This window comes from Aphis gossypii, chromosome 1, assembly GCF_020184175.1.
Source record: "Aphis gossypii isolate Hap1 chromosome 1, ASM2018417v2, whole genome shotgun sequence".
Taxonomy (NCBI): domain Eukaryota; kingdom Metazoa; phylum Arthropoda; class Insecta; order Hemiptera; family Aphididae; genus Aphis; species Aphis gossypii.
The window spans coordinates 15552245-15568990 of record NC_065530.1 but is presented as its reverse complement, the minus strand read 5'-3'; the positions used below and the strand labels follow the sequence as shown (position 1 = coordinate 15568990).

Here is a 16746-nt window from a genome sequence, read left to right as displayed (position 1 = left end):
ATACAAAATTTAAATTAAATATTATAATTTATATGACGTCTACTCGTGTCGTAGGTATATCGTTTTTTTTTTATGAGCAACTCGTGCTATATAGACTACTGAAATGGTAGGTTAAATTATATAGGTTTCGTATTTTTTTTTTCATAACTATAAATCTATTATGGCTTATTTTATCATTATTATTATTTATTTATTTAGCTATACCTTGTAATTATTTTTGCGGAACGTACATGTATCCATGATGTACACGGTACGCGTTGTGACACAAATTTCACTTGGAAACGCGTGTATATAAAAAATAAAAATTGTACAAACAATTTCTATATACAGGCAATGGAATAACAATTCTATATAGGTAGATTTGTTTTCGATTCGTGGACCATAAACATTGAATTTATAAGTTGTTCCGTGCACATATTTTACCTGCATCAGGATTTGCATCATGCGACATCATATTATTATACATGTGTCCAACCCCTGCCCACCATTAACCATTATAACATATTGTATGAATCGTACATGTATGGTCACTCACGACTGTGATTGTATTAATACAACTTGGAAAGTCAGATGTATCACATACCTAAGTACTAAAGTACCTATACATATTATAACGCGTAGTTATTTTATTCTGCAGTATATTATTATTGTATTTGTATTCATAGTCAATTTTTAGGTTTTTGCAAAATATAATAATATACCTATAGCCATATTATGGTATCTGTAGCAGGTATATACCTACTGTTAAGTAGAAAAAAAAATCATCAAATGTAATGATAATGAATAACTTTACAAATTTAGCAATGGACGTAGTATAATCCATACAGGGACGATATACCAAAAAAAAAAACACGTATTAATTCATTATATAACAGATAACATTAAAAGTATGTGTAATATGCATGACGAATTTAATTTATATATATATTCGGAATAAATTATGATTAAAGTTAGGTATATTAATAAGAATTTATAATTTTTATTTAATAATAGAGCTATTTCAAACGTTTTAATATTATTGATTAATCGTATATCTTATGATGATTTAATTTATTAGACAAATGCATAGACTCGAACAATCATAAGTGGCAATCTCTGCAAATCACTGTATTTTATAATTTTTAATAACCTCTCACTAGGAAATAATTATTATTAAGAAACATAACATCACATGCAGTGTCGGCCTGGGATCTAAAGGGCCCAGGAGACAAATTATTCAAAGGGCCTCTCAAAAAAATAGTTTTTATTAACAGCTTTTATTTTAATAAAAAAAAAATTGAATGTTAAGATTAAAAACATCTATATTAATACAATATGTAACCACAAAATGTAATATGTATAAAAAATTAAAAACTGTATAATTGAACAAAACTAGATTTTTGTATAGTACATTTTATATTAGTAATCCTCTTAATAAATTTGATGAGTGAGCAGCATTGTCAATCAATTTTTTCGCATACCACTGGGCTATATATAGTAGGTACATTTTGGTAAATAATTTCATTAATTTCTTGAAAAATACGGGTAAGGGCCTCGGAGGCGATCGCCTCCTAGCCGCCTGGGCCAGGCCGACACTGATCACATGTACCTATTACTGCAATCATCAGTATGCATTTATAAAAGTATTTAAGTATAATTATTTACTCTCGGTTAGACGTTGGTTTTATTTGAAAACACAGAGTGGCTCGAACACATGCTAAAAAACCCTATCCATGTATTGTTGCTCATCATATATTATTTTATAGAAAACTATTGAACGGGGGAGCGTATGTATAATACATATGTTTAGCACAGCTGTTCAAATATCATAGCATACTTTTTATTATGATATATATGGAGGTGATCGGCGGTGTTCGTTTATAAAACTTTAAACCATCTGCTTGGATGAATTTAGGTCATATATATATGTGCTATTCATCAGGACCGCGTCTCATAATGTGTACTTAACGTCATTTTGTCTTTTTCCAATGTTTCAACTGGAAACAAAAATCTGTTTCGTAACATTCACAATTCACATATTATAGGTAGGTAGGTATTCTGCATTTCAATGGATTTTTCACTTATATAGGATGATAAATAAGGATTTTAAACATTAACGATTGTTATACAGGCAACGATGAGTATGAAAAAAATCGAGAACTTGATTTTAGGTAATAAAGCTTAACATATTATATAAAACACAATAAGATATGTTAATGTTTCATAATATTATATTAGTTTCTAACCCACTACAATTATTCAATCTGGAAGAAATCATAATAATAATATTATAATATGATATATTTTTTATTCATTTTCGCATAATATTATCATACGGTGTTTTTTTAAAATTCTTTTAATATTCAAAACTTATCAGTAAAAGTTAAAATGGATCATACAAATATTTTTCATAATAATTGAAATAGGTATCTAATATTTCATCAACAACGCAAATAACGTAAATGGGTTATCAAGCCCATTGTAATTATTTAATTACATATATATTAATATAAATTAATGAACAATACTGTATACTATACTACGAAAATAAATTATTATTATTCATATTATATTTTGTTTTCAAATACAAAAAGGTGAACTTTTATTTTTAAAAGAAAACGTGACGGATAGGTACTTATTAACGTTGCGGTTAACGTGTCAGATAATCATATTATAGTTTCGTTTGTTTACCGATTTGAATTATCGAAATCATATTTCGTCGAAGGTTTTCGGGGCCGTGTTAATGCAGTAGACTAATGGACTTTAAGTAAAAGTAATTTTATTTTCGATAATGCATGTATATATTGTTATTTACGTTGCGTGTTGATTTGTGCATTTCTTGACAAAACACGTGTATAGGTACAATAATGTATATACGATCAAAATACATCTATATAATATCGTATACCTTTTATTCGTATATACAAAAATATTACACTATTTTTATACTGTAAATGTACGTTATAACTATTAAAATATCTTTTTTTTTTTAATTTCGAACTTAAACGAGCATAACACACGTGATGAGTGTTATATATACGATAAAATATAATTCCCTCGCACGATAGTCGGTATAACAGCATTATATTTGTACAATAACACAATACATATACCAATACCTATGTCTTGTATTTTGATAACCATCCCTCGTGCCGAAACTGCAGCTTGAAATAAAACCACGATTTCCAGTGAATGACTATAGTACCTATACACAATACCCCTGCGCGCGCGTTATGCAGTATAAGTTTTCGGAAAAAACCACAGCTGTCGGGGGTGAACGCGTGCCATGTACATAAAACCTCTGCAGTGTCGTGTGTGCCCGACACGGTCAGGACACGCGCGCAGGAAGAAACGCGACCCCCTCCCCGTCATATGTATCGTGTATACGAAACCCTCAGAGATATCCTATTTCCTCTTTGAATGTGTACGGCCGACGCAGCAACCGCGCAATGTCATCAGTCGTCATTGCAATAATAATACCTATATAATATTATGTTATGTACAGCAGCTAAATGGTATTATATTTGCGTACCTATATGCAAACGTCGACCTTGAATATACTGCGATAAGACTTTATTATTATGTATTGTTTTCTGTTCTGATCGAACGACCGTGATCGGTACGATATTATAGTATATCAACACATATAAGTATAAACATGCTTTAATACATAGTCACAGTGAATACATATATACACACACACACACACACACACACACATTAAAATACGATTCGTGAAGCCAGATTACGCTACAGATTAACGCTATACGTATATCGTGAAAAATGCTCTTACGAAACGAGCGGACCATATATTATTATATAGTACCTATGTATACTTTTAATTTATATTATGCTTATAAACAGCTGCGTCGACCCTGGACAGACGGAAAACATATATGTCACACGACTGTCGCGAAACTCCATTTTCAAATCTTTCTCTCTCTGCGTGTGTGATCGATTTCGTATCGGACGGATCGAAAGATCCACGGACCGATCGCAATCGTTTATACAGTGTAATTACAGCAGGCGGATGAAAGTATATTAATATTCGCGACAGACTTTTGAAAAACGGCATTAGTATAATGTCAAAAATCAAAATCAAAGTACAATATATATATAATTATAACAGACGCATAATATAGGTATTACGTCGAATTTAAAATATTGTTCTTGTGATAGTATGTAGCTATATAGGTAATTAATAGAAAAAGAAAAAAGTATTTTCTTTATCTAGTAGTGATTTCGTATGACATTGATACATTATAGCTAGTTAGGTTAGGTGGTTGACGGATTTTATATATTAAATTATATAATGTGTCTATATAGACGCAAATAAAAAAAAAACAATAGAGTTGAGATCGTAAACACTACTTAACAGCAGAGGTCGTCTGTGTTCAATGTTTAAAGTTTGCCTATGTACATAAACTCATAATATGATAAGTTGAATGAAAAATAATAAAATAATAGATAATACTAAGCCCCGAGAAGAGTTTTATATCGACACGAAAGTGATAAGAAAATTAGAGCTCAGCATTACGATACAAAGCATGACTCGAGTCCAACCGCGTGCGCGGATTTAATTGGAAAAATCCTTACACCGAGTTTCGAGACAATTGTCGATTAAAATTGATTAGTTCGTTCAATTAAAATAAAATTAGATTTAGAGCGTGGCTGTGTAATAAATCATGTTTACATAACAATCACAAATTATTTGTACATAATATAGCTGAACTTGAATCTCGTTACATATATAATATATTGACTATTATTATATACGCGGAGGCCGCCGAACGAATTTACACACAATATAAAATAATATGTACCTTTACTGTCCGAGCTGTGCGGCACGCAAACGATAACAATGCAAAGCCTATTTCTTTATGTAATAAAATATTGTACAAGTTAAGTACATATAGGTATATAATATAATATTACATTATTTTTGTTTTTGTTTATCATCGCCGAATCGTAAACGGCATCGAATTCGACATCCGTCCTGCACTGTCCACCCGAAGAATCGTGTTTCACCACACAAAAATCCTTAACTATTCAATCGAAAATCCGCAACGGGTTTTTTTTTTTCAATTTTATGTTCGTCGAGCGCGCGTTTAATCGTACACGACGCGACGGTCCGATTAGACTGATCTCGTGCCGTTTATAGCACGGCGTCAGCACAATACGCGTATATACATACATACATACATACATTGTACTGTAAGTACGTGTCCGATTTGAACTACACACTCGTCGTCGTGTATAGTCGTAACGCGAGATCCGAAGGCACTTTCATCAACGCGCAGCTCTCGGCCAGGACGCGTGGTTCGCGGTTCGCCCGACACCACGACCTGATCCGTTCCGATAAAAATATAATTATGTCTGTGCTATCGTTTTTAAATAGATACTCAGAAATTGGAGTGTCATGTCATCCAATGCAGCGTTAAGCTTTCTAAGAAAACTAGACTTTAAATGACGTTTCGGATTAAGGGTCATCGGCACTATACATTTTCTGCATATTATTAATTTTACGACTGAAATATTGTCTGTAATAAGGTATACCGGCGACATAAATCTCAAAATATTACGTTTTATTTTTCTATACGCGCTATATACTCCGATAACAGCTTTAACAAAGAATAACGTAGGTACCTATAGGATATTGAAATAATTATGTTTAACTTTAATTTTAAACAAACTCACATTTATTATTGGTAATCATCATTAAATATATATATTATATATAAAAATAGGTTGGATAACACCTATATATGAAGAGTTTTTTAAGAAATAATATGTTCCGAGACGACTTTTTAGTTTTTAATATTTAACTTTGCAAAATCGACAACAAAGAATTATGCGAACAAAACATTTTCATCTTTTTATTTTGTTATATCTATATATACTAATTAATATAAAACATCATATGTTTAACAAGTATTTACAAATTACAACGCATTGTGGATAAAATGTAAAAATTAAATAAACGTATAAAATAAATAGGTACATTTTAGAAAACTGCAAAATCTGTCATAACATTTACAATTCGAAACTCCCGTTAAGGCCGGACAATGGACGTATTTTATACGTATGGAATACACGTGACATGTTTACTATTTTTATAATCCGCCGATCAAGCCTAGCTGTATAGTGCTGCAGTAATATAAAATAATATTCGTATACCAATCCATTGAGGCACTTGACGACGTTTACAGCGGTGAATCATAATGTATGTATAGTAGTATAGACGTTGTACACTCGAACCATGTCAAATAAATGAGCATTTCTACTCTAGTTTATTATTTTATTTTTCGTATGATAGTAATGTATATCTACGATATTATGCATACATAACACAAAACATGTCTCGAAATTCGCATTTTAGTGGGGTTGTAGAAGGGTGATTATAGGTAGGTACCTAAAATAATAATAATCTGTATACTCGGACCTATATACTCGCCGTGCAGTCCCTCACTCGCAGTCTGCACTCTGCGATACAATATAAAAATATATATATTATTATTATATAGTGTTTACCGTTTTTGTTCAGAGACTTGTCAACAGACAACCACAACCATCGTCGTCGTCGTCGTCGCGATATTACGTACAACGGTCATGACTGGACAACGACGACGACGGCGGCCGCGGCGTGCATAACCCTTTATGGGGAAACGGTAAACGCCGTGTGCGTATATTTCGGACGTGCCTGTCGGCGGAAACGCTGTTGCCGCCGCCGACAAGGTCGCGTACGAAAACAAACCCGCCGCCATTGTCCGCTGCCGATCAAAGACGCCAGTAAATAATGCGCACAACAAATAATACGCGAGCTGTATTGGCGGTTCGCTACGGCTACGCTCGATGTGCTATATGTATACAGCGTGCGTAAAACAATAAGGTATACGAAGTGAAATTTCGAACGGTTATAGTCAATCGGTCATGACTTATAAGCGTCTAAAGTTTAGACGATCGGAGTGGAGTGGCGCGAGCAACTTGGGTGGATTATATTAGTTGTGTGTGATGGCATCGGCAGACCGCGAAATAATGTGTCTGGTCCACATTTTAATGTTATACTGTTCTCAGCTCATTCGAACATAATATATCAAATGACTTAAATCAATTATTAGGATATAATAGTATAGATATTGGTTTGAAATTTTATTTTCTTAAATAGCGTGCCTATACATTGAAATTTCCAGAATACTACATTATTATGCATATTATTGGAGTATAAAATCGAAAACGTACGCCATCGTTCAAAAAAGTAAAAAAAATTGAAAAAAAAAACTGACAATAAAAATGTAATTTTTTTAAAACTGCTGCTTTGTAACGTCTTTTCAGATTGTGTGTATAAAAATTATTTCCAAAAACGTTTATTATTTATTTTTGTTTTCGATAAAATGATAGGTTTAACCTTTGAAAAAGAATCACCTTGCAGTGTGCCTAAGCCACTATAAATGAACCGTGTATACTACAACGAGCACCCGCGCAACATGAACAGCTCGACTTATATTATAATAATATTATCGTTTTGTCGTCATAGGAAAAATCTTCACCCCTCGTGCGTAGGTACCCGCTAGAGATATATCGTCGCAGTCGGTTATAACTCATAAACATTTTTGCTTTTAATAAAATAATAAATAATGGCGTGGATTATAGTAAAATATTGTTCATGATTTAATATTAATATTAGGTATACGGTGCGCGATGTAAGTGACGACGACTGCAACAGAGTTGTGCCCCAGACAGGGATACGGTTACTGGCGGCGGCGCTGTTCGCTATCTGTTTATGGATGTGGTTTTTCAACTGGCGGTGGCATTCACGGTCCGCCGACACAAACGCGTTGGCCTCGCCCGGCGTGGTGTAAAAACCTATCTCGTATCGGTGGCGGCGGCTGCGGCAATCGCGTCTCGTCTCGGCACACACCGCACACACATAATAACAACAACGCTAATAACAATAATAATAATGGGCCCGGGTACCATTACACGCGAACAAGGATTATAATAATAATATATATCATATGGAGCTGACAGACGATGCGATTCGTTATGTTTTTCAAATCGTTATTCAAGAGTCGTCTTTTATTGGTTTTTTTTTTCGCCCGCAAATAGTTTATTTATTAGCAAAACCACTTTGTTAATGTAATACATATATATATATATATATATTTATATATAGGTAATGAACCTCGGGGTTTTTTTTGTGTGCGTTATCGCCGACGTATAGATGCAGGAACATAACTCCTCCTCACCTCACCCCAATCGGTATTTCGCCTGAGCCTTGAGGATTTAAACAAAAATATTACGTATGGTACAGTGGAACAACCTGCAGATCATCCCTTATAGCTATGTGTGTGTGTGTGTGTGTGCACTGTGCATAAAGAAAATTTCTTATAACACGTAATAAAATAATTTAATTACATACCCGAGTATATTCAGTTAATAAATTAAAAAATATCGATGAAAATTATTGTAAAATAGTGATCACTGGTGTTACACTAAATCTCGCTCAATTAATCAATTACCACATTAACGCAGTAATGTGCCTATGCAACGACGTCTACATTACTGCAGACGTAACATCGATTATAACAGGTGTCTATATACTGTGTATGCACATTGCATTTACAGTAATATGCAAATGATGATGAATTGATTAATTTCCGTGCGTTTGATAAGTATAATAATATGTCTTGAGTTGCGTATCGCGCGGTGGGGTACCCTGCAATAAGTGAGCGCACCCTGGGCGGGGTCATCGACCATCGTCTTGTTTAATGTAATATTATTAGGTTTAATACCTACGCATGACACACGCGACGTTGTATATAATATAGTGTAGTTATAATTTATAATATGTATATTGTATTTATATATATAGGTATATTATATATTTACTAGCTGATTCTTTTACAGTTTATACAGCTGCAGGTGTACCGATATAGGTATACATTGCACACGTACACGCGGTCTCTAGTGCACTTCACGATATCAATATAGTAATATATCTAGTAATAATAATAACATGATATAGGTAAAGAGTAACTTGCTATAATATATGTATAGTTTAAAGCACGCATTATGTGTAGGTACGAGGAGTCGTCGACAGTATCTCCGTGAGATCGTATAATACGTACAACGCGAAAGTGCGAGGCGACGACGATCATATTATATATTTTTATTATTATTATTATTATTATATGCATTATACATGTATCAACTATCAAGTATAAGTATAAATGTATAATGTATTGAGATAGCGTGCGATAACTTATATAATAAGTGTGTGTGTGTGTTTGTATACACATAAGATTGTAAGAGATGAAAATTTTGTTTTAAAACGCGTCGTGTGCTGGTCTAAAATATTATGTGACACGTTTAAGTAACATAATTTTTTTTGTTTATCACACACGACGACTAACGCGAGAAACACGAAACGCGCGCTTGAAACAATCAAATAATTGTAGTCAAGCGCATACACACATATATAATATAAAGTACCCAACTATTATATTATATTATTATGAATTTACAATGTTTTTTATATTTGTGTGGCGTATACAACATAACCGCGATAATTTAATTACAGTTAATTGTGTTATATAATATTAACACACGATCGTATTACGAGTAAAATTATAATATAATATAATATAATATATAACGTGGTCGAATTTTTATTCTATGGACAATTTGAAAGTATGCAGAGTGAAGAGCGTAACGCATTTTATGAATATTTATAATTCAATTTAAGGTTAAATGTGTGATTAAAATGATCGAGTTCTATATTTTCCCGAGGATAAGAATTACTTATAGGATAAAATACATTAATTTTACTGAATTATAAATGTACAATATTACACTCAATAAATACTTAAATATTATTCTGTGAAAAAAACGTACTTCGGTCTTCGAGTATAATATTTAATTACAACCATATAAATAATACCTACCAAGGATATAAATTATGATTTATAAGACAGGTTTATGAAAAGAAATAAAAATATAATATTGCATTATTCGAAACAATTACTTTAGTCGAACAAAATTAATGACAAAACGTTTGTTATTGTTGTGTTTTTTGATTATATTCTACTTGAGGTAATGTATTGACATGTATTATAATATATAAATGGTAGTGCAATTTATAATTCTGACGATTGACTCACCAAGACAATTTAAATTATATGTATTATTCAAATTTCCAAAACAATAAACTTGTTTAAATTCCAATGTATGTGTGTACCTAATACAACAAAAGGAAAATTGCATAATATTTTCGTATTTTACATGGAACTAGCTTATCATTTTGTTATACAATGTACATTTAAAAAGTAACATTATTATACATACATTTATACACGATTCTTTACAGTTGGTGAGAGTTTTTAAATTGTTGGCCACTAATTCTAACATACCTTTATGTAAGCTAAAATTTCACGTATTTATCTTAAACTATGAATAATTTGTTTTAAACTCCGTTAAATATATATTACTTTAAAGTTAGAATCATATGATAAATGAAAATGAGGTTAAATGATCAAATTCTAAATAGGATTCATAATATTTACAATTTAATCTACTATGTATTAATTGAATATACCTATGATAAAATGATAAAATTACGTCTATAAACCTTATTCTTATACTTGTATATTATTAATAATGAGTTTAAACTGATGTAACTGAACAAAATATGTAAGCTGATTTTTATAATTTTTTTTATTTTTTAAATTATTGCTTTTATAATTAAAACCTTTTAAAACCAATTAACAGTAAAAATATAGTTTTGAATTTGTAAAATAGGTTGAATATAAATTCCAGATGATTAAATTAAGAAAATAATGTAGGTGATCTCGGAAAAAGAACTAAAATTTAGAAGAAGTTGAATATCAGGCGAGCCAAGAGGGGTCCATAAGGAAAAAATGGTATAGGAAAATAAATAGTATGTGATATTTAAAATGAATGTATATTATATAACTTACCATTATAAATTGAATCTATGAGTGAATTAAATACTTATAAATACGTAGATTTAATAATACCAAAATAATTTAAAATAAAACAAAGCATACTGAAAATGTATAAGTTGATAAATTACACATGGTCTTAAAATAATCAAACGAAATAAGAAAATAATATTTTTTTAAATAAACACACTTTCAGTTTGTCGAATAAATTAAAAAAATTAATGTATTTTGTGATCACTTTAAAATAGAGACGTTAAAGATTTGTAACTGACGGAGTATCGAGAATAACTGCGCTTAAAATAAATACTAATATAAGACTAACCTTCAACGAACAAACCCACCCACTTTTACCCCGCTAGACATAAACATCTGCCCGTTTTGGGGTGAAAATACGAGCCTACTTGGGGGAAGGGTCATTTTAGGGTTTTAAATAGAAAATCTAACATGCCATTCTTTGTTATTTTGACGAAAACTACGATTTTCTGTTAAAACCTTAAATCTACCAAACGGCAGAATATATGTCGAGTTCAAACTAACGTGCGCCCACAAAAGGAATATTGTGTATAGGTACATACAAGTAAATAAATACTATTTAATTGACAATCACGAATGAATATATGTTTTTTAATTATTACCACATTCAAAAAACGTATAGGTAATATATCACACTACATACGACATTTACTCTGCAGTATGAAGACGTATACTGCAGTATAATAACCTACATTGTTATAATATAACGTATAAAATATATCGAGATCATTTTCGTTCGTATTTAAATTATGAACACTCAGAAGTCACGTTACGTTGTTTCAGCGAGGTGTGGCGATTGCACGTGGTGATCGTTATTACAAATTTTACAAATTGACCTCTGGAAAATCAAAGAATGACAGCAGGATCGAGTGAGAGTGGATTGGGTCAAGTCCGAACGATTTTCAGCTCAGGTCACTATTATCAGCCGACAGTAGAAAAAAATTGTATATTCAATTTTCGGTAGAAAGTGCGATGATGTACAAATAAACCACTATAAGTATTAAGTATGCCATGCTGGGACAAGCACAATCGACTAATATCGTTTGAAGTGAATCATATTATATGAAATTATAATGTATTTTCTAACCATATGGCAATGAAAACATAACTACTATTATTAGAGAGTGAACAAAAATTATCTAATATCCATTATTTTAACATTATAGCGTATTCTATATACACCTCGTCAAACACTTGTATTATAACAATTACAGTGTGCATTATCACGCCATAATGCCACATGGAAGAGCTGAGAAGTTAACGATAAGTCTAATAACATTACACGGGATGCTGCTTGTTGTAAAATTGTATTAAATAGTATCATCACTGTCTGCATAGAACTTGAAAATATGTTTAAATTATATTTAATTAAATTCTGTTTATATGTGAAATATAAAAACCGGGCATTAACACCTATCTAATCTTATAAGTTATTTCAATTATTTGTTATTATTTTTTATATAATTTACAATTAGATAAACATAAGCACAGGTAACTAATAATTAGGTACTATATCTATACAAATTTAAAATAGAAAAGTAAATTAATTTACAGCATCTTATGGCTTAGTTATTTAAATTTAAACATTTATAATTTAAAAAATAATAAACAGTATTGTTTATGTCTAAATGAGTGAAGAAATTTCCGGTCAAACGATTTAGTTGAAAGTTAACATGATATTACCGTATTACATTCGAGTGCAACGAAGTAACTTTGAAATGATTTACACGCTTCCCACGTAAGATACTTGGAAAATAAAACCGTGGAAAATAAATCATAAAGGACAAAACCAACGACGTCAAATGTATTTTAAATCTCTTGATATCATCAAACGTGTTTCTGTAAGGAAAAAGTAGAAAAATATAATCAAATCGATGTACCTATTTGCATAAATATTAACAAATGATGACTTCATTCCTGTACCTAATAGGTCGATAGATCGATGTATTATAAATAATAGGTAGGTAATACACAAATACAACGGACGAATGGAACGCAAATACAACAGCTTTAGCAGTTAGACACGAGACGCGTGTATTTTTTTTTAAATATTATGCACAGCGAACTCCTACGTACGTCCTATTGGTACCTACCCATTTACGTAAATGTAGGTACATAGCTCTAGAGACTTGTCAGTTTCTTACGATATAATGACTTACCGTCAAAATAAATATTAAACACTGTCATAAAGTTATTTACCATAATATTATGTGAAGTATATGTATGGTTATATATTTTTATCAATATAGACGTCGCGTCGGCGCGTATAGCCGCGGGATCGCAGGCGTTCAAAATACTGTAAACAGATCGTTTGGCAAAAAACACAACATTGCAGCCGCAGTTGTACGTATACCTATCGGAACTTAATATAACATACCTACATTATAATGATATACCTAGTCCGGGAATGGTCAGTGGAAAGTAAAAACTCGGAAGGCTTACATCCGTACATGCGATATGATATTATTATAATATATATAATGACACGTTGCTTCCACACGTTAACGCGTACACGACGATGATAGTTCCGAGAGTTGTATTGAGTACACCTACGCGTACAGCGGATATCATGCCATATAAAATTATAGCTAATATTTACTTTTTAAAAAGCGACAAGGTACATTCTAATAAACACGGTTGCCCGCGCGTATATATGTTATTAGAGATTATATTTTTAAATAAAATGATAAACTAAATTATTTGTCATGTACAAATGCAACACGTATAGAACCTACATTATAGGTTCTCGCAATTGTAACGTCTATAAGACGTCTTGTCTATACGTGCAAAAACAAAATCGTGCTGCGAACCGAGTTGGTTTTATATACATTATAATATATTATTCGACAGTGCGCAGTTTTACGCAACCGCGGGGTTTCGTCACGATCGACATTTATCCCTGACATTTTTTTTTTTGGCATGTTATCTATATACAAGTATCTGCGAACATATCGGTATATAATAATATCGTGTTATATAGCAGCTTGGAAAATTTTTATTTAAACGAGAATAATTAATCACTGAATATTATATTCTGCAAATTCTCTGTAAACGCGTATATCGATGTCGTGATTCGTGACGACTTAATCATCGTACATTAATATAATATCCATAAAATACTCACATTTAAGTATACAAATTGTTTTATCTATAAGTGTATAACTACCTATAGTAACACAACTTCGTAATCGTACAACACTTAAAAAAATCAAATTATTACAACAAAAGATTTATACTTGAGGCCAATCCTTTAAAATAGTAAAGCGTAAAACATTTCTATAATTGATTGCTCAAGGTCGATATATTGATATAACAGGGGAATTATACATAAGTATATACCTAATATTATATTATTATATGTACAATATACCTACGTACCTAAGCATCAACTTAATTTTAGATGCATTGTTTTATTAAAACACAAAAAATATAAACGTGTATTGTATTTTTAAGTTTTGAAATATTTGTAGTGTTTAGTGGAAAGAAATTTTAAATGCTCTTTGCCAATATTTTGACAAAAATTACTTTTTGTTAAACAAATAAGTAGTGTAGGAGGTATCTTAAATCATAATAATATAGCGAATAACTGGCATACACTGACATGGTTGTCTATATGAAGGACCCAAGAAAAATATTTGACACAGAGTAAACGTATTTATAATCATGCATATGGTATGTGGAAAATTATACGAAGAGGTACGTTAACATTCATAAAATTTAGTAAACTTATTATACCGTTTTTACGTACAACATATTTGACCAATAAACGGTACTCTATAGAATATAAGCCCACCTTGAATTCTATAAAATCATATCGAGTACGCCATTAATTATTATATTCGAGTAATTTTTTACAATAATTTTTTGGTTATTAGGTACTTATATTAGTATATTTATTATTTATTGATATTTTGATTGATTATACACAAATAAATAGTAAACAATAAACATTTATCAATCTCCCCGAGATGTGTGGTCTATATTACGCATGAATGATGTAAATACTTGTTTAACTACTCGATTGAGAATATATCATTCAATTAGACTTTTATATTGACTTGTTCGATATATCTATGCCAAATTTAGTAAATACCATAAAACTTGTTCTTTGAAGTTATTGTGTCAATGAATGGCACATGGATGTATATATATAGTACGCCATGCTGTCTATGGGAGAACCACTATAATCGATATAAATATGCCATAAGTATTCGCAATATTAAAAACTGTACAATTATTATTAATAGTATTTGTAAACAAATTTGACACTGGAAAATATTTTAATAGTAACCCAAAATAGTGTAAAAATATGAAATCAGCTTAACTTCCGTATGACTATATAAGTTCAAGGGAAAAGGGACGTGAGAGGCGTTCACACGTTTAAATGCAATTACCAAGACAGACCGATTTTCGACACACATTACAGTCGAATTTTACGATAAAAATAATTATTATAATTATAATTTATCAAAATTTTATGTGGGCGTAGAAGACAGTTAGTATTGTTTAGTGTTCTATAGGTCAGACGAGAGCTGAATTGGCCGTAGGATGCGGCGTTCAAGATCAAGGAAATCGAGATTGCACGTGATCGCTGTCATATTATACCCGACACGCCATCGTTCTTATAATATAGGCATGGTATAATACGAATTATGAAAATATGGTCTTAAAAAATGAAAGAACTTTTTTTATTTTTACCTTTCAGTGTGTACTTCGCATATGTGCACGTGTATATTGTATATTATGTACTATACATGCATACATACATGCAAATGATAGGTACATCAATATAATATACATCTACTGAATTGAAGTATGCATGTAAGTATTACTTGTATGTATAGTATGATATATTGTAAACTACGCATGTACTATGTACACATTCAAGTATAATTAAGCGAATCGCATGACGTCCATTGTTTTGAGCCGAGGATCTCATGACTGTTATAATGTGCGCGCGAGCGCGCGTTTAAAAAAGTGAAAATTTCCGTCCGAAGCGACCGTCCACGAGACTTTTCACTTCGATCCGACGTCTTCCCATGATGGGCCCGCAGCTACGATGACTGATGACGGTCTTATAATAATAATAATAATATAATAACAAACGCCAAAAACGAACGTTTAGAACAAGAACATCTGTAATGAACGCGTGTGAAGAACTTTCGAAACGAGCTCTATTTTATTCGCCGAATATTTATTCGGATAATATTATATTATAACAAGAAGCCGTACATAACTATATGAAGACTTATTATACTATTATAGACATATGGGTGTACTGTGGTGCCGACGAAATGGCTCGTCTACATAAACATACACGCGCGATGAGACTGTATAATCATAATAATATACTCATATTATAATATTATACATAAATCTATAGTATTATGATAACATCATATCTGTGGCCTTAAAAGTCGAGAGAAGTTTGAGAAACCATAATGTCGCACTCCATCATCGTAAGTATATATATATATTATGAATACATATTAAAATAACACCTCGAAAACTAAGTACAAATTATATTTTGAAATCATATGATGCACGTAAAAGGAATAATATGTACGCGATATTTACTTAATATACCTAATAGGTACGTGTATATACTATATCATTAATTACTATTTAGTGATAGTAATTTACAAGATGTAAGGCGTATTCTTTGGATAAATACTAGTATGTGGCCATAAGAAGAAAATAGATAATAAAACAGGCCAAGGAGTTTGAACATTGGTGTTGGGTATCATCACGGTCGTCGTCTTTATAGTTTGTG

The 16746-nt window shown here is 31.4% G+C and overlaps 1 protein-coding gene across 3 annotated transcripts in view; it reads right to left on the bottom strand.

Moving 5' to 3' along the window:
* The window catches only part of LOC114126262 (storkhead-box protein 2), a 44281-nt gene that overhangs the window by 12226 nt on the left and 15309 nt on the right, over positions 1 to 16746 (bottom strand). Inside the window, exon 1 of one of the 3 annotated variants that reach the window (XM_050197985.1) lies at positions 10956 to 11098. The exons of 1 other annotated variant lie outside the window; for it this stretch is intronic. The gene's annotated coding sequence lies outside the window, so the exon portion shown is untranslated. Of the gene's footprint in view, positions 1 to 4914; positions 5063 to 10955; positions 11099 to 16746 lie in introns of those variants that run through there. One more of the 3 variants, XM_050197986.1, reaches the window with a different exon arrangement.